The sequence below is a fragment of the Orcinus orca genome, chromosome 10 (genome assembly GCF_937001465.1).
Source record: "Orcinus orca chromosome 10, mOrcOrc1.1, whole genome shotgun sequence".
Lineage (NCBI taxonomy): Eukaryota > Metazoa > Chordata > Mammalia > Artiodactyla > Delphinidae > Orcinus > Orcinus orca.
In genome coordinates, this window is record NC_064568.1 from 98,558,883 (window position 1) to 98,584,945 (window position 26,063).

Consider the following 26,063-nt stretch of genomic DNA (forward strand, 5'->3'; position numbering starts at 1 on the left):
TATAAATACAGTCATTTGTCTGGTGAGTCTTTTATGTGCTGGAAGACTCAGGTTTGATATGACTTCATCACAAATGATGAAGCAGTATAATTCTGTTCTTACTGATAGTTTTAGTGAGTGGTTTCAAGTAATTATAACAGCACTATGTGTAAATGAATGCTTTTAATACAAGTTTTCCTTCATAGGAGTCAACAAACTATGTTCCATGGACCAAATCAAGGCTGTTGCACGTTTTTATGAATAAAGTTTAGTTGCGCTATAGCTATGCTCATTCACTTATGCATTGTCTGCGGCTACTTTTGCACTACAATGGCAGAGTTGAGTAGTCGCAACGGTGACCCTATGGTCCAAAACTCCTAAAATATTTGCTCTCTGACTCTTTATAGAAAATGTTTGCTGATCCCTGCTCTACTCTGTAGACAGCAACATGTACAGCTAAAAAGCATGGAAAGAGAAGTAAACTTCCTTCTTTAGAAATAATTTACAGATCAGGAAGAAATATATTGTTATTAGATAGAGATCAGCAAAGATCCTCAGCTGAGCAAGAAAGCCTGTAGAACTTCACCTGGCCCTGTTTACATCCAAGTGGATTTATTTGTGATAGATAATATTCTAAATAGGTGAGGATGACACATAATCCTACTTGTGATTCACTGAAAGAATTTTGTATTCCTGAATTCAAAACAAAAGACAAACCAAAGCTCTGAAAACATACGTTCTCATATGTAGAGCATTCAGTTAAGCTTACTTTTTGGGGGGTAGGGATGGTGGAATTAACTTGACTCTATTTTCATTGCTTATGTCCTTATACCATAAGTGTTAATCATGCAAACATTTATAATTGGCTTTGTCCTTTAGAAATATACTTGGAATAGAGCCCTTATTGAAATTGAAATTGTTTGAAAGTAGAATCTACTTTGGACATTCCCTTACTTTAGCTTTCTACCCTTTCTTTGGTCAATCTCAGTAAGCATCTTTTCTTCTTGAAAATTAATTTGCTATTCTTAGATGTCAGTAAGTCAATTTTCCAAATGTTTCATGTTTAATTTGTTCTAAAGTTACCTACTCTCAAGAAAGCCTGAAGTTTTAAAGGACTGCCTGGGTGAGAATGAGGTTTGAAATAGTAAAAAAAAATCGATATAACATTTATTTCTTGGGTCTTGTATGGAAAAGAACGCTTAGCAGCCTTCGAGACCAAATGGAATTATCAATTCACTATCAATATATACCAGTTTCATCTAAGTCGACTTCATTTTTATTTGTGTTAAGACTGAAGCTCTTTTTATACTTTGGGAGGAGGTGCATGCAGTTCCCTGCATATAATTGGAATGTACATATGCCCTGAAGATGTTTTGGCACATGGTCTGATATTGAATCAGAATACTGAAAACCAAGAATACAATGGGAAATGACCTACATATTTTTCTTACACCACATTTTTCTTAAATTGACCCGATGATGAAGTATTCTGTGGATGACTTTGCTCCTCTACAATAAATTAACTCAGATGTCCTTTATCATTAATATATTGGATTAACAGGGTGGCTTCTACTTCTTTTAAATAAGCATCATTCTATTACCTAACATGATTAATAGAAAATGCAAAAAATATTGAGTGGTATAATTAATATACTTATAGGAATGCGTGTAGATCTTTTCTAATGGATAGTTACTGTTCTAAAAGTGCAACTATGATGCAGACAGTTCACCATGTTGGTATGATAGGGCCTGTGGGCAGATACCCAGCTAGCCTTCCACAGGAGAGATAATTAAGAGACAGTGGTACAGAATTGCATGTTGTAGCACACACGCGTGCTCCCAAGCGTTGACCTTGCAGCTCCAAGCATCTTAGAGAATGGCTTGGTTTTTAAAATTACAATCCCTCCCAGGTTCTAGAGGGAGGCACGGATGAGATTCTTCAGACTTTACGTCATTTCAGAAAGGTAAAATGCCTAGTTTGGGGAAAGTTGCCCTCTCCTTGGAGACTTCCTAGGATACTAGAATTTCAGGTGCTTCAAAAATACAGGACAAATAGAAGAATCGGAAAAGCTGCCAGAAGGAAGCAATTTTCTATTTTGTGCAAATCCTTACAATAACAGGAAGGTGGAGAGTGACTGGGAGAGAAATGAAAAGGGAAATCCACTGACTGGGAGCATAGTTCATATTGGTTATAATAGGCATGGCTGACTCTTTCAGTGTGGTCCTGGTGGTAATATGCTTCTCAATTGCATATAACCTTTTACTCAAAACACTGAGAAGGGGAGGAGTGTGGGTTTGTCAACATCAGAAGTACAGGCAGACTTTGGAGACATTACAGGTCTGGGTCCAGACCACCACAATAAAGCGAATATTGCAGTAAAATGAATCCCATGAATCTTTTGGTTTTCCAGTGCATCTGCAAGTTGTATTTACACTATACTGTAGCCTGGTAAGTGTGCAATAGCTTTGTGTCTAAAAAAACAATGCACTTACACTAATTAAAAAATACTTTATTGGGCTTCCCTGGTGGCGCAGTGGTTGGGGGTCCGCCTGCCGATGCAAGGGACACGGGTTCGTGCCCCGGTCCGGGAAGATCCCACATGCTGCGGAGCGGCTGGGCCCGTGAGCTATGGCCGCTGAGCCTGCGCGTCCGGAGCCTGTGCTCCGCAACGGGAGAGGCCACAACAGTGAGAGGCCCGCGTACCGCAAACAAACAAAAACTTTATTGCTAAAAAATGCTAATCATCATCTGAACCTTCAGCACATCATAATCTTTTTGCAATAGTAACATCAAAGATCACCAATCACCATAACAAATAGAACAATAATAAAAAAAATTAAATATTGCAAGGATTACCGAAATGTGACGGAGACACGCAATGAACAAATGCTATTGGAAAAATGGCACCGATACAGACTTGGTGGATGCAGGGCTGCCACAAACCTTCAAGTTGTAAAAAATGTAATATCTGGGAAGCGGAGTAAAGCAAAGTGCAATAAAATGAGGTAAGCCTGTATCCTGCTGTCAAAACTGGACAAGAGGAGCCCCATTCAAGAAATTTACAGCAATATGGTGACCATGGGAACCCGCTTGGTTGTACAAACTGAGATGAGATTAAGACGTATTTTAAGAGACCCAAATCTCAATGAACAAAATAATGCCCTATAAAAAAATAATCCAGAGAACCAATACTTTTTGTCCAAGAATATCATCAACCACCTTAAGCACTGGGTTGAATGCAGTCTGTGTGTATGCACGTGTGTATGTCTAGGTAATAACTAAACCAGTCTTCTTTTGTGTGAAGATTATTTTGGGATCCGTTAAATGGAAATAATTAACGTCTCGTGTGTAGAACCCCCTCTGTGTGCTTCCTTCTCAAAATATTGATTTCCTTTTATTCCATTCAAAAGGGAGACCCGTGAGGAGCAGAAAGGAGGGCTCAGTCTCTGTATGAATACTAATAAGGAAGTCGAGGGAGGTGGTGGCTCTTCGAGTTTCATCTTTCCATTTCCTAGAGGCGCAAACTCTGCAAGTTGTCACCTTGGTGTATTCAGTGCCTTTTGAAGCACTAGACTCCTCCAGAGAGAATGTCAGCCCCAGCCCTGGGCAGTTTTGACAAACAGAGTATATATTGATACATGATAAAGTATGCTAGAAATCACCCCAGTGCTAAAGGCTACTATAGTTTTAATATCATCATTTGAATTAACAAGCATTCTGTGGAGAAGTAATGAGCTTTCATTATTCAGAACATCATCCTTACCCGGGGAACTTAGAAACCATTAGCTCTTGAGAACTTAATGAAAAGATGATAAAGAATGTTTTAGATAAAAGTTTGAATGGGCACACTTGATAACTGAGGTAAAATATTAATGTTTGCTTGGATGATGTATTAGGGTTGCTGAGCTAGGCTAGCTGAAGCCACGGATGCCAAGTGTGCCGTGAGCCTGTGCAGTGGCTGGACTGGCCCAGTGCACGGCACTGGCTGTCATTCCCGAGGTCACCACACTCACAGCATGGCCAGGTTTCCTTTAGACTTACAGACAAGAAGGGATGGAGGTACTCAGGAAAAAGAGGAAACATAGATAGTGTGATCAACAGGTCTTGCTATACATGTTCAGAATTGGCTTCTCAAATAATTTTTTTTTTTTTTTTTTTTTTGCGGTACGCGGGCCTCTCACTGCTGTGGCCCCTCCCGTTGCGGAGCACAGGCTCCGGACGCGCAGGCTCAGCGGCCATGGCTCACGGGCCCAGCCGCTCCGCGGCACGTGGGATCCTCCCGGGCCAGGGCACGAACCCGTGTCCCCTGCAGCGGCAGGCGGACTCTCAACCACTGCGCCACCAGGGAAGCCCTCAAATAATTTTTTAACAGTGTCTAATGTATTAAATAGAAATAAAAGACTCGAGTTTATGTGGTCAATATTTTGTTTTTCTTGTCTTAGTCTGAGTAAAAGACTAGGAAATTTTAAGTTGGCATTTCAGTTCTGGATTTTAAACTTAAAATTGCATTGGGAAGGGAAAGAGAAAAGAAATAAAAAACAAGCAAATAGAGACTACATCTTTAACACTTGGGTGCCAGTATGAATGGTCTCTGAAATGAGAGATGGAACTTGACCAGTGTAGACGTGAAATAAAAGTAATGTTACAGTTGAGCTCCTGGAAAATGCAAAAGGCAGAACATAGCAAAGCATCATTCACTTGTTTCATAGACTACAAAGATCACCCCGGTAACACTTTCAGTCTTTTTGCAGTGTGTAGGTTATTTACACAGCAATGATCATACGGCATATGCAGAATTACATTTGTTGTAATTTTTAGAGCATTTTTCTGGTTATAAAACTAACACAGGATTATCTGAGATGGGGAGATACTGGACGTTAATAAAACTTTTGTCCATGAGAATCACCCTGGAGAGCTTATTAAAAGCACAGTCTCCTGGACCCCGCCTCAGAACTACTGAATAAAATATCCGGCGGAGAGGCAGTCTCGGGGGTAGAACTGTCCAGGTTAGACTCTTTTGGTTTCATCACTTAGCAGTATGTCGCCTTGAGCATATTATTTCACCTCTTGAAGCTGCAGTTCTCTCATTTATAAATTAAGGCTAAAAAGAGTTCATACTTTAGGGCTGTTATAAGGATTAAATGGCATAATGCCCATGGAATATTGGCTGACACAGAGCATGAAATCAAATGTTAGCAATTAATGATATTATTATTAAAATTATTACTATTGTAAACCTTATCCTCAGTTACAAGCAGCTCTAATGGACCATTAGAATCATGATGTGTCCTTAGCCTTTTTTTTAATCATCTATTTAAGAATACAATTAGGATTGTATAATTGTGGATATAACAGATTAGCGCTCAATATCCTTTCCAAACATTTTCTAGTGTGTATTCTTGTACATTTCTCCGAATCCCTTGTATCTAAGGTTCTGAATGTAATTTAGGTTCCAGAAAGTATATGAATTAGATGCACTCAGCTAAGATGTGGCAGGTGGAAGGGCGGTAGACGCTGTGCTTAATTTTCCTAGCAAGCACAGGTGGGTGGGAAATTGGTTTTTCTGCTACAGCAGGAGTCTCAGTAGCTGTTGAAACACCGAGCTGGGGGTGGGTGGTGGGTGGCGAGGAGGCCCACTGGCTGGTGAAGATCACAGCAAGCTTCATGGGTGGGATGGTGGTGGTGAAGTTCAGGAGCTGGGTCCTTACCCCTCTGCAACGAGCGAGCTTTCCTCGTCACCGAAGAGGCTCCTTTGGTGGCTGAGATTTGCGACTTTGGGAGTCATTCCCGAAACCTAACCCAGAGGCTGTTTCCTCAGGCTTCCCAACAATGCAGGAACCCATTTAAAACTTGTAATAAACCTACTCCGGCTAAACCAGCTAGGGTGGATTTTGTTCTTTGCAAAGGAAATCTGACAGTACCATTGAATAGACTGCTTCAGAATCATAATTAAGTAGAAATATTCTCAAGTCTTAGAAGGAAGATGGTAATAGAGGGGGATTTGTGTCAGATAAAATATGAAATAGGCCAGTTTACTGGTCTTGACTAAGTATATGTAAAATCATGTTTAGGTGTCGCAATATACATCTTTTTTTTTTAATTGGAGTATAGATGCTTTACAATGTTGTGCTAGCTTCTGCTTTACAATGAAGTGAGTCAGCTGTATGTACACCTGCATCCCCTCCCTCTTGGACCTCCCTCCCCCCACCCCACCCGCCATGCCCCCCATCTAGGTCATCACGGAGCACCGAGCCGGGCTTCCTGTGCTTTATAGCAGGTTCCCACTAGCTCTCTATTGTACACATGGTAGTGTATATACGTCAATCATAATTTCCCAGTTCGTCCCACCCTCCCCTTCTTGATGCAGAAAAAAATTAATATCCAAGAAGCTTGGCAATGAAAATGGCCTTTTTGCTGGTGCTTGTGGTTCTGCTTTTGTGCCAGGCGAAAAGAGATCTTTTTTTTTTTTTCTTTTGAAAAGAGCTCTTTTTGTATCAGGCGTGTGAAAAGTTTGGTCATTGTTAGTAAAGCCTGGCACAGAACAGCGTTATTTCTTGTTTTAAGTGATTGTCAAAGAAGTCAAGAATCTAGAACATGTGGCTTAAAAAGCGTTTCTGATGCTGGGAAATTAACAGCTTCAGAAGCAGCAAAGGAACAGTTGGGTGAAGCACTGCAGAGAAAAGCTCTGTTCGTTGGCTGCAGAATCAATTTAAAAAATACATTCTTGGGTAATGATTTTTCCTGTATCTTCAAAATGTATATTGAAAAAGCAAAGTTATGGTTTTGTTTAACTAGTAAAGACCGATAAACTGCCCCACGACGGAGGTTCTTTCTGTTGCCTTCTGCCATCAAATAAAATTGACAGGGTATAAATTCGAGGATCATAGGGTTTTTTTTTTGTTGTTTTTTCCTCTTTCTCTCTCTCAAAATTCTGTAAACAGTGTTGCACTGTATTCTGGCATTTAGGGCTAAAGGGAAAAAACCTGCAGACAGCTTGATTTTTATTCCACCTCAGAGGATATTTCTGTCTTTATACTTTGTATATCCATTTAGAGAATTTAACTAAAAAACAAAACAAATGAAAATGGTGCAGGCAGTTGGGAAGACTTCAGGAGGTACACTGCATACTGGGAGATGTGGTCCTTATCAGGTATGGGGCATTCTGGGAAATGGAGTTTTCCATGTACTTCATTGGCTCAGGATAAACTCTGGGGGAAGTGAGGGAGTCGGGGTAGAATTTGAGATCCTATCTCTAGCTGACAAAATTTATCTTTTTATGAAATGAGAAAGAAGAAACATACCAACAGGAGGCTTACAAAAAAATATTGCAGAATTAGGGGGAAAATCACCTTGAAGTCTCAGAGAAATAGAAAGTATTACTTATTTCAGGTAAAAACAAATTTTTTTTTTATATAAAATGGCTTGACATTCTCCATGGATACAGACACTGTGGCTAGACCTTGCTTTTCAGGTGAGAATACATAACGGGAGGTAGGGGTGGAGAAGGACTGCTCGGGTTCCTAAGCTAGAACATGGGTAACCGACCGTTTATTTTCAAACTGCTCCATCATTCTCGTAATAAGTGTTAGTTCCTTCCACATTCTAGGAATCAATTGTCTATTGGTCTTAGATTTCAACATTGTTGTAGACTAAATTGTACTCCCCAAAGTCCATATGATGAGGTTCTAACCCCCAGTAGCTCAGAATGTGACTGTATTTGGACATAGGGTCTTTAAAGAGGTAATTTAGGTTAAATAAGGTTATATGGGTGGACCGTAATGCAATATGACTAGTGTCCTTATAAGAAGAAGAAACTTGGACACACAAAGAGACACCAAGGATGTACACACAGAGGGAAGACCGTGTGAGGACACAGCAGCCATATGTAAGCCAAGGAAAGAGGCCTCAGAATGAATCAACCCTGCCAACACTTTGATCTTGGACTTCCAGTCTCCAGAATTGTGAGAAAATATATTTGTGTTATTTAAGAGACCCAGTCTGTGTATTTTTTTTTTATGGCAGCCCGAGCAAACTAATACAAACATTATTTTGAACATTGTCTTTTTATTTACCTTCATTTACGTATTTTAGTGGGAAGCTAGAAAGGCTGTGCTGGGGCTGATAGATGGCATTTTTGTTTTTCAATTACGAAGTGTTTTAAGTAAACAAAAAGCATAATGAATAGTCTGATGAACAGCAAGGTACTCATCATTCAGCTTAAAAAAGAAACCATTACAAGTCCAATTAAGGCTGCTACCCTTTTGCCCTCTTCTCGTCCCTCAACTGAGATCATTAGTCTCCTGAAGTTGGTGTCTATCATCTCCATACATATTGTTTATTTTTATAATATATGTTAGTATTAATAAGTAATTCATAGTACTTTTTTGCATGTATTTAAAAACTTTATATAAATATTATTGAACTGTACTTGTCCTTTCAACTTGCTTTTTCCTCTCAACTTTGTGCTCTGGGGATTTATTCATGCTGATATATATATATATATATATATATATATATATATGTATATACACACACACACACATATATAATGTTTTATAGCTATTTTAAATTTTTCATGAATATATCACAGTTTTTAATACATTACATCCTTGATGGAGCTTTGGGTTTTTTTAAGTTTTTCATTAATTAGGAATGCTGCTATGAAAATTCTTGAGGATATCCTCTTGGGCACATGTACAAGAGTTTCTCCAGGTTTGGAATTTCTGAGTCATAGGTTGTGAGTAGTTTCAAATTTGCTACATATAACCCCAAACTTTCTCTAAATTGCATGTAACAGTTTATACTCCCATCACTTGTACATAAGAGCTCCTGTCATTTCATGTATTTGCTAATACAATGTGTTGTTAGAATTGGGAAAATTTCATCAATCTGATGGGTATGAAATCTCATGGTTTTAATTTTCATACCTGTAATTCTTTTTATGATTGAATATTTTTTTCATATTTTTGACTATTTGAATGTTCTCTTCCATAAATTCTCTGTTTACATATTTTGTCCACTTTTCTATTGGGTTGTTTGTCTTTTTAAAATTGATTTGTAATAAAAAAACAAAAAGACTGGGAGAAAATATTTGCAAATAATGCAACCTGTCAAGGGCTTAATTTCCAAAATATACAACTCAATATCAAAAAAAAAACCTACCAAAAAAACCAATCAAAAATTGGCAGACCTAAATAGACATTTCTCCAAAGAAGACATATAGATGGCCAACAGACACATGAAAAGATGTTCTACATTGCTAATTGTTAGACAAATGCAAATCAAAACTACAATGAAGTATCACCTCACACCAGTTAGAATGGTCATCATCAAAAAGTCTATAAATAATAAATGCTGAAGAGGGTGTGGAGAAAAGAGAATCCTATGCTGCTGGTGGGAATGTCAATTGGTGCAGCCACTATGGAAAATAGTATGGAGGTTCCTTAAAAAACTAGAAATAGAATTACCATATGATCCAGCAATCCCATTCCTGGCCATATAACCAGAAAAGACAAAAACTCTTATTCAAAAAGATATTCACACCAATGTTCATAGCTGCACTATTTACAATAGCTGAGACGTGGAAGCAACCTAAGTGTCCATTGACAGATGAATGGATAAAGAAGATGTGGTACACATATACTATGAAATATTACTCAGCCATAAAAAAGAATGAAATATTGACATTCTCAGCAACATGGATGGACCTAGAGATTATCATACTAAGTGAAGTAAACTAGACAGAGAAAGACAAATATCATATGATATCACTTATATGTGGAATCTAAACAAAGAATACAAATCAACTTATTTACAAAATAGAAAGACTCACAGACATAGAAAACAAACTTATGGTGACTACCAAAGGGGAAAAGAGAGGGGAGGGATAAATTAGGAACATAGATTAACAGGTATATATCACTATATATAAAATAATTAAATGACAAGGATTTACTGTATAACAGAGGGAAGTGTATTCAATATCTTGTAATAACCTACAATGGAAAAGAATTTGAAGCTGTATACCTGAAACTAACACAATATTGTAAATCAACTGTAGTTAAATAAAAAAAATAAAACATAAATTAGATTTGTGGAGTGACTTAGTCCTTTCAGGCAGCAGTAACAGAATATAATAGTCTAGGTGGCTTATAAACAACAGAATTTATTTCTCATAGTTCTGGAGGCTGGGAAGTCTACAATCAAGGTGGTGGCATGTTTGGTGTCTGGTGAGAGTCTACTTACTGGTCATGGAAAGCCATCTTCTTACTGTATCCTCACGTGGCAGAAGGACCAAGGGAGCTCTCTGGGGTCTCTTTTTATAAGGGCACTAATCCCATTCATGAAGGCTCCATCCTCATGACCTAATTACCTCCCAAAGTCCCCATCTCCTAATACGATTGTCTTGGGGATTAGGATTTTAGCACATGAATTTTGGGAGGACACAAACATTCAGTCTGTAGCAGAGAGGTTCTTTATATAGTCTAGATATGAAGCCATTAGGTTATATGGAGTTTCATCCTGGTTTGTGGTTTCCCGTTTTACTTGTCTTTTATGCAGAGAACTTCTGTTTTCCTAATGCTATTAAAGCAGGCTATCCAGTAGGGTGCTTTAAACTCTGATCAAAGCCATTTCCTTCACTCAGACAGCTTTTATTTTCTAACATACAAGTTGGCAGGTGCCTTTAAAGCTGACTAGTTTTTGTCTTGGTTTTCTTAACATTTAGATTATTGTAAACTCTGCCTAACAACTGTGGAAAGCATAATTTATCTATAAGAAAATTACTTGTAAGGATTACATTTATATGTTTAATATAAATCAATAATTTTTATTAATTGACTTATTATCTTAAAGGACAATTGCAATTTTTGGTGAATTAAATGCTTTATGTTTTCTAGCAGTGATCTGGTTCACTTGATTTTTCTACATGATGTCAATAATTATTTATTCATTTGTTTAGCTTATATGTGAGTAATACTGAGGATTCATTGGGCTCTCAAACACATTACACTTCATGGTATTTTAAACTGATTCATAATTAATTAATGAATATAGGTGAATCAATAGCATTTCCTATTTACTTTACATTCAATCCAGTTGCATATTTAGTCTACTTTGTTTCTTCAGCCATTCGGCTAAATATAAACAGATGAGTATCTTTCTATTATTAAGTTTCCTTGCAGAATACATTTTCAATTAAGTTACCCAATCTGTGATTGTCAGATGGACTTTGCCCTGGCTCAGAAAAAAGTTTATTCATATTATAAAGAGCAAACAATAAGATTGTCAACAAACAAATTTTTTATTATCAAAAAAGTGAAAATCATAAAACAACCCAAATTGTAATATTTCAATTCACTGACAGATTTTACAAAGTTAATTATATTTCTAAAAGTTTGCTACTATTTTGATAATAACTTTCCTTACCAACGCATTTTTTTTTTTTTTTTTTTTGCGGTACGCGGGCCTCTCACTGTCGTGGCCTCTCCCATTGCGGAGCACAGGCTCCGGCCGCACAGGCTCAGCGGCCATGGCTCACGGGCCCAGCCACTCCGCGGCATGTGGGATCTTCCCGAACCGGGGCACGAACCCGCGTCCCCTGCATTGCCAGGCGGACTCTCAACCACTGCGCCACCAGGGAAGCCCCACCAACACATTTTTTAAAAGTTAATTTGAAAAAAGCAAAGTGTTTTAAAATCCATTTGTATTTGAAAATCCTCCATTAGGATTTTTCTTGGCTCCAGGAAGGCAAAGAGGCTGCTTCTACATGTCGATTTTCTCTCTATATAGACTTGAAGATTTGTGGGAACGTTTTCAGTTCAAAATTGATTTCTTGAATATCCTTAAAGTGTATAAATGAATATCATGTTTCAAATAAAGTATAAGTTGTTTAAAGAATTTATGCATTCTTTTGGCTTGGGCAAATATTTTATTTACTGAAGAACATATAGGAGGAGAGATGTATTTTTAGGTATATAGCCTCTCTGCTATGGGACATGCACTTTGGTGGATATAATGGTGGTGAACATGGTGAGAGGGGACAGAATTCAAGATCCTGAGGGAACAAAAGATGGAACTAGTCAGGAGAGAGAGAGAAAATAATCAGCTGGGTTGAAAGATGAACATAGGTTTGAGGTGTCCAGGGAAATGGCAGTTTCCACTCTTAGCAATTCCATGTGGTTTCCTATGTGTCTGAAATAAAACTCTTGCACAATAAATGAAGAAAATATATAAAAGTTTAAATTTTATTGGGTGTAAAGCTCTTAAAGAAAGGCTGCTCACCAAGAGTATAAGACTGACTGGTGGAATTCCGCTGTGTTGCCCAGCTGCCTACTCCTTGCTCGTGTCCTGAAGATTAGTGTGTCGAGTTGGTCTGTTTATTAAGATTAAACATGTAAACAAGAACCACTTAAAAAAAAAAAAAAGAAAAGACTGACTGGGTTTGATTGGATGGACCCCTGGTACAAGAGTGTGAGCCCCGCTGTTCTCTCCCCAGCACTGTGGCACTGTGTTGTCTTTCTTGATGACATTCTCTTGCCATTGTGGACCACAACCAGCTAGAAGCAGAAATTTACCTGCCTAGACACGGAAGGAAAGGCTGTACTAGAACCTAAATATAAATTTCACTCCATGAGAATTGCTATCCACTGGAAATGGGAATGATAGAACATATGCAAACAAATGGGAATAAACTTTCACATAAACACTCTTGTCAGTGCTGGTTGCTAACAGATGCATTTAGGTAAATGCTGTTACTTCAAGAAGTGTTATCTTCTGGGGATCCTTATCATAATTTTATTTTAAATCCGAACAGCTGTTGTTTAACTACCACAGACCACAATTTATCTACAGCTTGGGGCCATAAAGTGAGCTTTCATGCACTCTGCTTCCTTTTCCCTCCTGTATTTGATTTAATTTCCATGCATCTGACATTCACATGCTATATACTATTTGCATATTTCAATATGTACTTTTGCAGATCCCATAAGTACTCAGGTGCTAAAAGTGGAAGAATAAATAAAAATGGAAGTTCCCAGTGACAAATTATAAAAGAAAGGAAGAACAACTCTCAGGGTTCACTTACATGCAAAATATTCTGAACAATAATAGCGCCTTGAGGACAACAAAGCAGGTTTTTCTAGGGTGGTTGGTTTATGGTGACTGTAGAAAAAAACGGATTTTTTTTTGGAAGTGAAACACAGCACACTTATCTGAACTGAGCCCTAGGGTTTACCATACTTTAGAGAGAACTTTAGCTTTATTTAAGAAATCAACAAATGTGGCCACATAACATAAATTCTTTCTAAAGTAAATATTCATAGTTTTTCATTCATGAGATTACAAAAAATGAGGTTGCAGTTTCAGACAAAAGAAAACTCTGGGGTAGATAGGAAGAGAATATAGTCACTCTTGGGGAAACTTTATAAAAGATCCCTTATGGGTTATGGTAGCATATTTAGCAAAAGCACTTTGTGAGACAGGGCATGAGCTAACCCAGGGCTTGAGTAACTGCTGGATGGAAAATCAATTTTGGTCAGGGTTAGATGGGCCCAAGACTGTTCTTTGGTCTAAACTACGGTGTCTGAAAACTTCCAAGCAGGGGGCAGAGGACTCAAAAACCTTTCTCTTTTCTCCCTCTTTTAGCCTGGATTGCAGACTCAGACAAGTCTGGAGAACCCCAGCTTCCATCCCTCCTTCCATGCTCTATGGTACCAGCAATATCTTGGCAGGCGTGCTTGGCTTTCAGAGCCATTTAGGGTGACCTTTAAGCTTTTTGAATCCTTGCTTGTTTTAATCGAGTTTCAAAAGGAAGTGAGATGTGATCCTTATTGCAACAGAATGAGGCAGGCCCTGGGCTCTGTGATTCTGGGGCTTATTAATTTGATGATTAGTTTTCTGGCAGCAAACAGTTGTTTCCAAAAATGATGATTTCACAGGTGCTGTAACACACAGTAAAATCAACAAGTGCAAGAAAAGTACCCTCACTGGCAAGGTGAACACACACCTGTCCTGGAGGTGTTAACTGAAAAGTGGAATCACAGTGTACAGTTTTATTTCTGACCCATTATTGCTCATGGAAACGGAAATAGTCCAAATAGAAACAAAGTAACAGTGAGAAGGTGGGAAGGATTTGCAGCGCCTAGTCTGGGAATGTGATTTTTTTTTTTTTTTTTTTTTTTGCGGTACGCGGGCCTCTCACTGCTGTGGCCTCTCCGTTGCGGAGCACAGGCTCCGGACGCGCAGGTTCAGCGGCCATGGCTCACGGGCCCAGCCGCTCTGCGGCATGTGGGATCTTCCGGGACCGGGGCACAAACCCGCGTCCCCTGCATCAGCAGGCGGACTCTCAACCACTGTGCCTCCAGGGAAACCCTAGAATGAGAATTTTTGATGTGCATGAGATGAACTGTATTGGACATGGATGCATTAATTTTAGCCATGTTAGCGACTCCTAAAGACCAAGTCACAGCCCGTTTGGCTGCGGGGATTAGGAAAACTTTCATGGTAGCTGAAATGAACAGACATGCTATGTTGAGGATTTTGTTTGGGCAAATATATATTTTGGAAGTGATATTTCATTCTTCCATGGACCATACTCAATCATATACGTTGTGCTTAGAGTATATATCTCATAAGAGGCATGAATTTGACCAGCGGACCGCATCTATATTTTTGGGTGTCTGTACGTGGTTCAAATACAGATTCCTTTATTTATTCATTTAGTAAGAAGGAATGGAGTGTACAAAGATGAGTGGGCCACAGGCATAGTCCAGAACTGCAAACAAACCATGAACAAGTTTAGCTGCCACAGTTTCATAGAAGTTGGCAGAAGACATGAGACGCTCAGGTCAGAAACAAAAGGTTTTATTAGCGACAGCCATAGCAGTAGCCAGAATTTGCTCTTGTTCCCAGAATCCCAGTTGTCCCAGAGCCGCATAAAGAGGGCCAGGTGACCCCTGCATGTGTAGGAGGTTGAATTATAGAAGAAGAATCCTGGACCTAGGGAATGAATCTTTTGTGATAATCAATAAGCATGCCTGCCCTTTGTCTAGGAAGGAGACATTATCCTTATTATACTGGATTGTAAGCACACCTGCCCCTTGCTCCAAAGGGAGGCTGCATCCCCGTCTTCCAAAGCTGTTCACTATACAAACATCTTGGGACAAAAATAGTCAAGTACAGAAACGAGAGAGATCCATAGAAAATTGTTTTCTCACAGTATCTACCGCTTGTTTCTACACCATCCTGGATGCTGGTCAATTTACTCATGCGTCTGTCACTCCAACTGCCACTCTGATTAAACTGACCAACCAAGGCTGGGACCAGATCGATTCAATTTATCTCATGCAGCATTTACTCAAAACTATTATCAATAGGGCTCCATTCTGTCAAGAGGACATCCTGGCTTCAGGATGAGGCCAACCTGCAGTATTGACCCACCATGACCTCAAGGGTCCCAGACTCAATTAGCTGACTGAATCCTTTGATGACTTATCAAGATCTATCTACCTTAGAAAACCAGGTAGATTTCTCCTTTAGTTTTCCATATTGGCTTTTCTCCTCTGCCCAAGGTGTTAATCCAGGTACAGTAGGATGTATTAGTGATTGCACAGACTATATATTGGTCTGAAAAGAGGAAGCCTATGGCAATTCTACCATTCATAACAACACCGGCCAGTGAGCTATTCCGACCTGAATGGAAGTGGTGAACACTTCTAATAAAATCAGGGTCAAAATTTGTATCACCTTTTCTAATTGTAATAATCCTATCATAGGGATAACTTCTTGTAGAGTGAGCATAAACAACAGGTCAGTTTCCCTTCTGGCATGCTCCCCTGAGTAAGTCCTTGGTAGGCTCATTAGGATAGATCTCTATAGTCACCTGAGAGCTACATGATCTACTGGTGGAGTTTCTTTAAAGGTTTCGTATGACCCCCACCCACCAACCCCTCCAGCTATGGTGTAAGTCACCATGTTTTCAGGAGGAAGGCAAGATAATACTGGCTTCCACATATGGTATTCCTGGAAATAAATTGTCGTTTACAATTTGGGGGACTCCCAAGTTGGATTTCTATTAGTTTGGAGGCACAGGTGGACAGTGCCTCCAATGTGGTCTTCTAGCCAACTGGTTGACCTTAGGTTCCTATTGTGGTTCGAATAATAGAGCACCGTATTGTTTTTGCAGGGACTGCCTAAGGGCAATGAGTCCACGTGTCCTGTTTGTCCATGCCACCAGCCACGTGTCATTTGTCTGTGTCTTGGAATGATTGATTGATCAATGGCTACTGGAATGGGGGTTGGAAAGCCCTCTGGAGGGGGTGACAGGTGTTTTGTTTGGGAGGTGCAGGAAGCTACAGCCATGGCTTGCTGTTTCTGATGGAACTCTTGGTAAAGCCAAGAGAAATGGTAACCAAATTGCGGAGATGGATGACGCCAGACCCAGCAGTCACTTAAAGTTTTGGAGCCTACAATATTTTGAGAGACCTACACAGGGTGGTCTTTCTCAGCAAAGAAGGCTTCGGGGCAGTCCTAAAAAACAAAGATCATTAATATTCCTCCCTCCATAATACCTCCCAAGTCTAAGTTTTTCCCTCTCCAGGTGTTGGGGGTGTTGATCAACTTACACCTCCACGAAGCTGATGTGTCCTATTCCAGGAGATATCACTTCGCCTTTATTTTATTCATCCTCTACTCAACCCATACATTTTGCCTGGAAAGGTCAGGTATAAAACAAGCAAGGACGTTTTTATAAAATTTACAGAGACCTATTAGGGACCCTTTGTGACCCATGTGGACCACTTTAGAGGGACTCAGCAAGCAAGTGGTCATTATCCTTTTAGTGTAAAACTATGTCGATATGACAAGAGAATCCAGGTGGCTGGGCCAGGATTAAGTTTGAACCCCTTCTTCCCCATTTTGGTTGGGCTGCTACTTAGAGGGTGACACAGCAGGCCAGCCTGAGGTCACCATTAAGGGAGAGAAAAAGAAGTATCACATCCAGGAATTGTCGGGGTAGAATCCTGAATTTTCCAAACAGATCTATGTGATGGGATGAACTGGGAGATTGGGATCAACATATCTACGCTAACATGTATAAAATAGATAACGAATAAGAACCTGCTATATAAAAAAATAAATAAAACTCAAAAAGACAAAAAAACCCAAAATAGATCTATATAAGATTCTATACGTTTTGTTCTGATCATCTCCCAAGAAGGATCTGAGAAGAGATGATCATTTTCTGGATCCGGCCACATTCAGTGACCACTGCCTCACTAAGTTGTGTGAAAGTTGAGTCAGATATATTATTTACTTATAAATTTATAAATACAGTTTTATTGTGATGTAATTCACATACCATACAATTCACTCATTTAAGATGTACAGTTCAATGGTTTTAGTGTATTCACAGATGTGGGCAACAACCACAGCAGTCAATTTTAGAACATTTTTATCTCCTCAAAATATAGTTTTCATTACATTAAACTTTGTATTTATCATTTCTGGTTCTTTTTATTTGTTCTTCTGAATTTGAGTTACCACCTGGAGACGTTTCCTTAGCCTAATACAGCTTTGCTCCTATCCACCTCCTTTGCACTGTTATTGGCAAATATGTTACGTGTCCATATGTTATAGGCTCAACAATATAGTACATACATACTGCTTTATACAATTGCTTTTTAAATAAGTTAAGAAAGGAGAACAAACAGTTATTTAGGGGACTTTCCTGGTGGCGCAGTGGTTAGGAATCCACCTGCCAATACAGGGGACTTGGGTTCAAGCCCTGGTCCAGGAAGATCCCACATGCCACGGAGCAACTGGGCCCGTGCGCCGCCACTGCTGAGCCTGCGCTCTGAAGCCCATGAGCCACAACTACTGAGCCCACGTGCCACAGCTACTGAAGCTCATGCACCTAGAGCCCGTGCTCCACAACAAAACAAGCCACCACAATGAGAAGCCCGCACACCACAACGAAGAGTAACCTCCACTCACTGCAACTAGAGAAAGCCTGTGCACAGCAATGAAGACCCAATGCAGCCAAAAATAAAAAAATAAATTAAAAAAACCCAACAAAAAATAGTTATTTATATGGTCTTTTATAATTACCTAATTACCTTTACCAATGCTCATTGTTTTTTAATATGAATTCTAATTACTGTCTGAGGTCACATCAGCCTGAAGAACTTCCTTTAGTGTTTCTTATAAGGTAGATCTGCTAGTAACAAATTCTCTCAGTTTTTGTTTTTCTGAGAATGTCTTTATTTTCCTTTCATTTTTGAAAGATAGGTTTCTGTTTAGGATTCTTGGCTGACAGGGTTTTTTTTTTTGAACACTGAATATATTATCCTTCTGCTTTCTGGTCTCCATTGTTTTTGTTCATGAGTCCATTGTTAATCTTATTGGGGGTTCCTTTTAAGTGATGAGTTGTTTTCCTCTTACTGCTTTCAAGAGCTTCTCTTTGTCTTTGACTTTCAGTATTTTTACTCTGATGAGTCTGTTTGTGGATTTCTTTGTGTTTATCCTATTTGGAGTTGGTTTTGCTTCCTGGATGTATAGATTATTATTTTTCCATACATTTAAGAAGTTTTCAGCCATTATTTCTTCAAATATATTTTCTGTTACTTCCTCTTTCTTCCCTCCTTCTAGTACTCTCATTTGTGCATATGTAGGTGCACTTTATAATGTCTAACATTTCTCTCCTCCATTTTCTTTATTTTTGTTTAATTGATCTATCTTCAGGTTTGCTAAATCTTTCTTTTGCCATTCATATATTTTCCTGAGTCCCTCTAGTGAATTTTTAATTTGTTATTGTACTTTTCAACTCCAGAGTTTCCATTTGATTATTTTTTATAGCTTCTATCTCTTTATTGATAGCCTCTATTTGATGTAACATTGTCCATTGTCATCATACTTACCTTTATTTCTTTAATATTATTTTCTTTTAGACAGTTGAACATATTTATAATGACATCATTGAAGACTTTTTCTGTTAAATCTTATATCTGGTTACACTCTCAGGCAGTTTGTGTTAACTGCCTTTTTCCTGGTGTTTGGGTCATACTTTACTGTTTCTTTGCATGTCTTATAACTTTTTGCTGGAAACTGAATTTTATATAATACATTAAAGCAGCTCTGAGTGCTGGTGGCCCCCTCCCCACCTTGGGGCTCGTTATTTTTATTTACTTGTTAATTTTTAGCAATTGGCTGAATTGTTTTTGTGGAGTCTCTTTCTCCCTGCCTGCAGTGTTACTTCTCTGATATTGTTCCTGAGTGAGCACAACCTTGGGGATACTCACAGTTACTGTGAGTGACAGTGGTTTGGGCAGGGCTTTCTTTGAGGGTCTCATCCCCTTACCACGCTCAGCTGTTAAGCTCCACTACTTGCTGGCTGATTGCACTATTATTTTCAACAATGCCCTGTTTACCCTGCCTATTAGCCCATTATTGAGTGGTTTTGGTGATAAAGGCACAGCAGCGTCAGAATGCAAGTGATCCAGGGAACTAAACACATGACTCCATTTAGTTATAAAGACAACAACGCTGTGGCTAGATTCTGGTGATCAGACTGGAAAAGTAACACCATAAACCAAAAAGTGTCAGCAGCACTGAGGTACCACCTATACTGAGAGGGAGTTAAAGGTCTGATGTAGTTGACTTGCCAGAAATGGATGGAAGCCACACCCTGTTCAATGTTGCTTCCCTCACTGTAAGACAGTCAGGTCAACTTTTGGAAAGAGTCAGAAGTCTTGTCATGCAATGATAACTCTGCCTCCAAGGACATGAAATCCTTTATTTTTGACCCAGTGTAAGATGGTAGATGTGTTGCCATGTCCAGTAAGATGATGATTTTAGGTAGCAACGGTGGCAATCTGGGTGGTACAGACTCAATCAGCAGCTTGATTCTACTCGTTTCATCAGAGAATAAGCCTTTACATGGGCACCTACATGAGGGACACAGATGGTTCCATTAGGAGCATGATTTATTTTCACATTCCATGGCCCTAAATATGAGTGTCTTTAATTTGCCAGTCTATAGTTTTCCAAGTGCACAGACCAAACATTTAGGCCATTGGCTCCAGTCGAAGAGCCAGTAAAAATATAACATAGTTCGTCAAGGGGAATAGTGGCTAGAACTGTGAGAATAGACTTGAGATGAGAGTAAGCATGTGTATTTTTTGTTTTCCAAAGGTGACATTGAAGCTGGGCAGCTGCAGCAGCTCCGTGGACACAGCTGGGCTTCAGTGTAGCTCATCTATCTGTGAACCACGTCCATGCCCAAGGGTTCCATTGAGCATCAGCTTTGCTTTTGGCAATGGAGTGAGGAATAAAATTTCCCCCAAAGAGATAAATGCCATTTTTTGGGTATGACCATAATGCTATGGATTCCTGGCCATAGTAGCTGCAAATTTCCCTCCGTTAATGCACAGTATAAGTGGGTGTCTCTGTAACTGCTGTCTGATAGAAGTCAGCACCTTTGGTCCCCACCAGGATGAACCTTAGTATTAGTTGTTCCAGTGGGTCAGATGTGAGGCTGACTGTCGGATTGGTGAGGAAGTTTCCCTTGCGGGAGGAGAGTTGGCAATAACCAGGGCACTGTTCAGCTTGCTGTTTTAAAATCTGCTTCTTGAGAGCCTATAACCATTGGGTTGGAGGTTGCAGACAATTTCTCTTCAGTAACAGGTAATAAAGTAGAGGATCACTTATTGCCCGGTTAACCATACAATTTGGTCAACATGTTTACTGCCTATTTCCATGGACTTTCCTCAGTTCCCATCAATTATCCCACAAGGCCCTCCTACTTCCTCTTCCAAAAAGCCACATGTCTGTCAGCATCCAATCCTTGTTGCCAAAACAGTCAAGAACTATGAAGGGTCTGAGATTTTACCCTACTTGCAAGCTACCAAGTAAGCTTGTTATTCATTATCAACTGCTCAGTAACAATAGAACCACAAAATTAGTGGCTCAAAACAACACATCTATTAGTTCACAGGTTCTATGGGTCTTAAGTTTAGGCATGGCTTAGCTGGGTCCTCTGCAAGGCTGAAATCAAGATATTTGTCAGGACTGGGCTCTTACCTGAAGCTCAACTAAAAAAGGATCTGCTTCCAAGCTTACATGGTTGTTGGCAACATTCAGTTTCTTGCAGGCTGTGGACGGAGGGCCCCAGTTCTTGCTGGTTCAGCTGGAGGCTACCTTCAGTTCCTTGCTATGTGGTCCTTCCCAAAATGGTCATTTGTTTCCTCAAGGCCAGCAAGGGAAGACAGAATTATAGGACAAATATTACTAATATATGTGACATAATCATGTACATATCATCACATACATCCTGTCACCTTTCCTATATCCTGTTGGTTAGGAGCAACTCACAGCTCTTACCCACGCTCAAGGGGAGAGCACAGCACAGGGCATTAATATGAAGAGATAGGGACCATGGGGATTACTGTAGAGTTTATCTCCCAGAGTCTGCCCGAGTTTCACAGGTGCCGCAGAAGGCACGAGCCTCCTGGGTCAGGCACAAAAAACTTGATTTTTCACAGCAATAGGAGTAGCCACAGTATCAGCATTTGTGCTGGTTCCCTGAGCCTCAGTCCCCAAAGGACAATGTAAAAAGGGCCAGACGATACCTATACCTACAGTGGGATGTGTTACAGGAGAGGAACTCTGAGCTCTGGAAGCCTGAATCTTTTATTAGAGGAAGTAAGCATGCCCAGCTGTGGTCCGAAGGGATACATGACCTCTGTCTTCCAACACTGCTCTGTAACCATCATCTTTGCGAAGAGCATCTGCAACAAATGCGGCCAGAGTCTCTGCATAGAAGATGTGCAGAAGCATAAGATTCATGGAGAATTATCTCCCAGTGGGCAGATCTTGACTCATATCTATGTAGAGAGGAAAATATAGATGCATAAATCACTCAAATGAATGGTTGAGTCTGGAAAGACAAATCCAACATGGTATGGAAGCTCAGAGGAAGGCAAAGTTATTTCTAACTCCAGAGACCAGGCAGTCCTTCACAGGATTTATATTAAATTTTAAAGCGTGACTAATATTTCAAGTAGTGAGGGGAGGTAGAGAAGAAAGAAAGAATATATGGAAGCAGCAGGAAAAGAAAAGCAAGAAAAGCCCAGAGGATGGGAAGCACGGTGTAGTTTTGCATGCTGAACAATTTGGGTGGACTTTGGTGTGAGAAAAAGGCAGTGGTATGGAGAAAAGTCTGGAAGTGTAAAATGAGGTTGGCTAACCATGGGCCTTCAGTACTTACTTAGATGTCATTAAAACGTTTCAAGAGGCCAAACTGGTGTCATTAAAAGATTGTGAGTGAATGACTGTGCCAGGAATGATTTATTCAAGGTTGTGCTTTTAGGAATTGTAATCTAGAGGTAGTGGAGTGGATTAGAAATGGAAAAAGAAGCAGTATCCCTAGTGAAAAAATTGTTGAGAATGGTACAAGCCAGAAGGTGATGAAAGTCTGAAGTGGTTCTTTGGTGGTGGGAAGGAAGAGGTACGGTGGGATGTACACCTTCTCCACTGGTAGAATCAGTTGGACTTGGTAGCTTACTGTGCCTGTAATACAGCAAAAAGGAGCCAGGCAAGAAGTTACCTGAGCAAATGAAAGGCTGGTGGCCTTAAAGGAATAGAGACATTATGAGGAGGTATGGATATTGGGGAGAATATGCTAAATGCGGATGAGACAAAAAACAAGCCCTTGAAAATGAACCTATTTGAAGAGTAAGGAGATCTCTTGATGCACTTAGAGTTAATTCAGTGGTATTGATACAATGAAAATCACGTGTGAAGAGAAGTCCAAAGCTTTGAGACACAAATTCAGGGTCATTTGGGTGGTGCTAATTAGGTAGAAGGAAATTCTCTTCTTTCATTTGGGTGCCATTGTACTTATGAAAAAGAACAGGAAACTTAACTTAGGATCAGTAAAAGCTGGATTGTTTCCATATCTTTCAGGCCTGAAAAATTTGATTATATATTACAGTTCATTCAGGTAGGCAGAAGTCATTTTTAAAGGCTGAAACTTTACAGTGTAAGGTGTAGGTCTTAATTTTTAAACTCAGTGACTGTGTAAATGTAAACACACACACAAGCTTTTCTTATTTGAGGAGAGTTATGTTGTATGTTTTTACATCATTTGAACTTGGCTGGGCAAACGTAACAGGAAAGAAGATACACCCATCTCTGCTGAGTGCCCGGTGTAGTTAGATTTGATCCACATGTTATTCCTTCAAGATTATCCTCCTTCTAAGCAGTATGTAGTCACCAGGAAGCATTAGAATAATTTTTGTTCCTGCTGTAATTTTTTAGACTTTGCTTCACAGAGTCAACTTTTCGTGACTTTTTTTTTTTTCCATTCCATGAATCCAAACTTATAATTAAGGTAACTGTCATATGACCATAGATGCTTGGGTACTTGGACTCACCTACCAGAAAAGAGGGAAGGGCTGGGAGGGGAGGTAGAGACAGAGAAACAGGCCTTAGGATGCTTTCCTTCTTATTTGACATTTTAGAGGTCAACAAGATAACTTTATTACAAGACAGAAGGAAGCACTCACTTATTGATATGCTCAGTTCTTTCATCTTCAGTAAAACTCCATTTATTGTTATTCTCATTTTACAGATTAAGAAACTGAGGCTCAGGGAGGTTCAAAAACCTGCCTCCATCTGGAAAGTTATAATAATAACCCTTCACCCACAAATTTTAACCACAGCAGCATGAATTCCTTTCTGTCTCGGCTTCATAAAATAGTACATTTTCTTTTTATAAGCATAGGCTGACAAAAATATACCACCTAATTAGCTTCATGAATGGTGACCGTGTTGTTTTTCCATGTATTCTGGGGTAGATTTGATCTATGTTTATTGAGTCCTGAGTTTGGCAGCACTAATGACTGGACATGACCTCATCCAGCTTCTCACCAGTATGTGACTGATAGGAACATGCCAAGCTTGGGGACTAAGGAGCTGTCTCAGGAGTATGAAACAGACAGAAAGGCAGGAGGGGAAGAGTCACCTTACATCTTTGTTTAAAATACCTTCATAAAAAAAAATGCTACTTTAAATTGTTTTTTCATAGTGAGAACATAAGCTTTATCCTAAGACCAATCTGCAGAAGTCTTAACATAAATTGGAAACCAACACCTTGACTTCAGCTCAGGAGAGATCCAGAAGTAGAGGCCTCAGCTAAGTCATGCCCAGATTCCTGACCTACAGAAACCGTGAGACAACAAATGATGATGGTTAAAGCCGTTAAGTTATAAAGTAACAGGTCACACAGCAATAGATAACTAATACACATGGTGGTTGGTTTTACCTTTCAGGCAGGGCCACTCGCCTTCAAGAAATGTGCCCGTTGGCCTTGCTGAGATCTGTACCCAAGGGCCTTCTCTCTCAATAGCTTGACCTTTGCATCTGGAATCTCTTCCTAATTCATTGGGAGTTGGTGTTTGTTATTTCTTTAAAGAAATCATTTAGAGTTGTAGTGTTACAACTCTAAATGATTTATTAAAGAAAGAGTTTAGAGTTGCTTTTCTGTTTTTTTTTTTTTTACTGTGTATTGTTTTTGGGTGATTTTTCCCCCCTGCCATTATAAAAACAAAAGTACAAGGTTTTTTTGTTTGTTTGTTTTCTGTTTTAAATTTTAACTGGTGTAGAGTTGATTTACAATGTTGTGTAAGTTTCAGGAGTACAGCAAAGTGAATCAGTTATACATATACATATATTCACTCTTTTTTTTTTTAGATTCTCTTCCCATATAGGCCATTACAGAGTATTGGGTACAGTTCCCTGTGCTATACAGTAGGTCCTTATTAGTTATCTATTTTATATATAGTAGTGTGTGTATGTCAATCCCAATCTTCCAATTTATCCTTCCCCTCCTTATCCCCTGGTAACCATAAGTTTGTTTTCTACATCCATGACTCTACTTCTGTTTTGTAAATTTGTACGCTCTTTTTTTTAAGATTCCACATATAAGCGATATCACATGATATATGTCTTTCTGTGTCTGAATTACTTCACTCAGTATGGCAATCTCTAGGTCCATCTATGTTGCTGCAAATGGCATTATTTCATTCTTTTTTATGGCTGAGTAATATTCCGTTACATATGTATACCACATCTTCTTTATCCATTCCTTTGTTGATGGACATCTAGGTTGCTCCCATGTCCTGATTATCGTAAATAGTGCTACAATGAACATTGGGGTGCATGTATCTTTTTGAATTATGTTTTTTTCTGGGTATATGCCCAGGGGTGGGATTGCTGGGTCATGTGGTGGTTTTATTTTTAGCTTTTTAAGGAACATCTATACTGCTGTCCACAGTGGCTGTTAGAAACAAAAGTACAAGTATTGACTCGTGCATTTCATCCTCTATATACCTCCAGAGGCTCCTGCTTTAGCCCCTTGGGATGATAATACGTAAGAGACTGAACAAACTTTAGCCCAGTGACTTAGTAAAAGCATCAGGCCAGCTTTGCGCTGGTTTTCTGACCCAGCACCTGCCTTTCACACTTTTCTAGTGTTATATGTTTAGCCCAGAAGGTGGTGTGTGTGGGCGCTGGCGTCCGATCATCTGTGTTTTTACCCTAGCTCTGCCATTTAGTCCTGTGGGACCCTAGGAAAATTACCCTCCCTAAATCTTATTTCCCTAATCTCTAAGTGATTTATAGTATTGAGAGCTAATCTTGATAGTATTGTGAGGCTGATGAAATAAAATAATTCATGCCAAGTGTTTAATACAGTACCTGCCATATGCTAAGCCCTTAATAAATGCTGAATAAGTAAAACATATATTTATTGAATGCCTATTAATTGCCTGACATTGTGCTAAGTTATGAGGATACTAATGTGAGTGTAATTTGGTTCCTTTTCTCAAGGAAATCACAAAATTCTGAGTGAAATAGTAATGAATAGCTGTATAACATTGTTGATTACAAACATTATCATGTACTTTACTTAAACGATCCTGATAAATTCACCTATGAGGTATTACTCCTGAATTCCTGGTTTCTTGTCCAGTATCACAGTTACTCTAAAATTAGATGACATTTATATCCCTAGCTCCTTCCAGAGGCC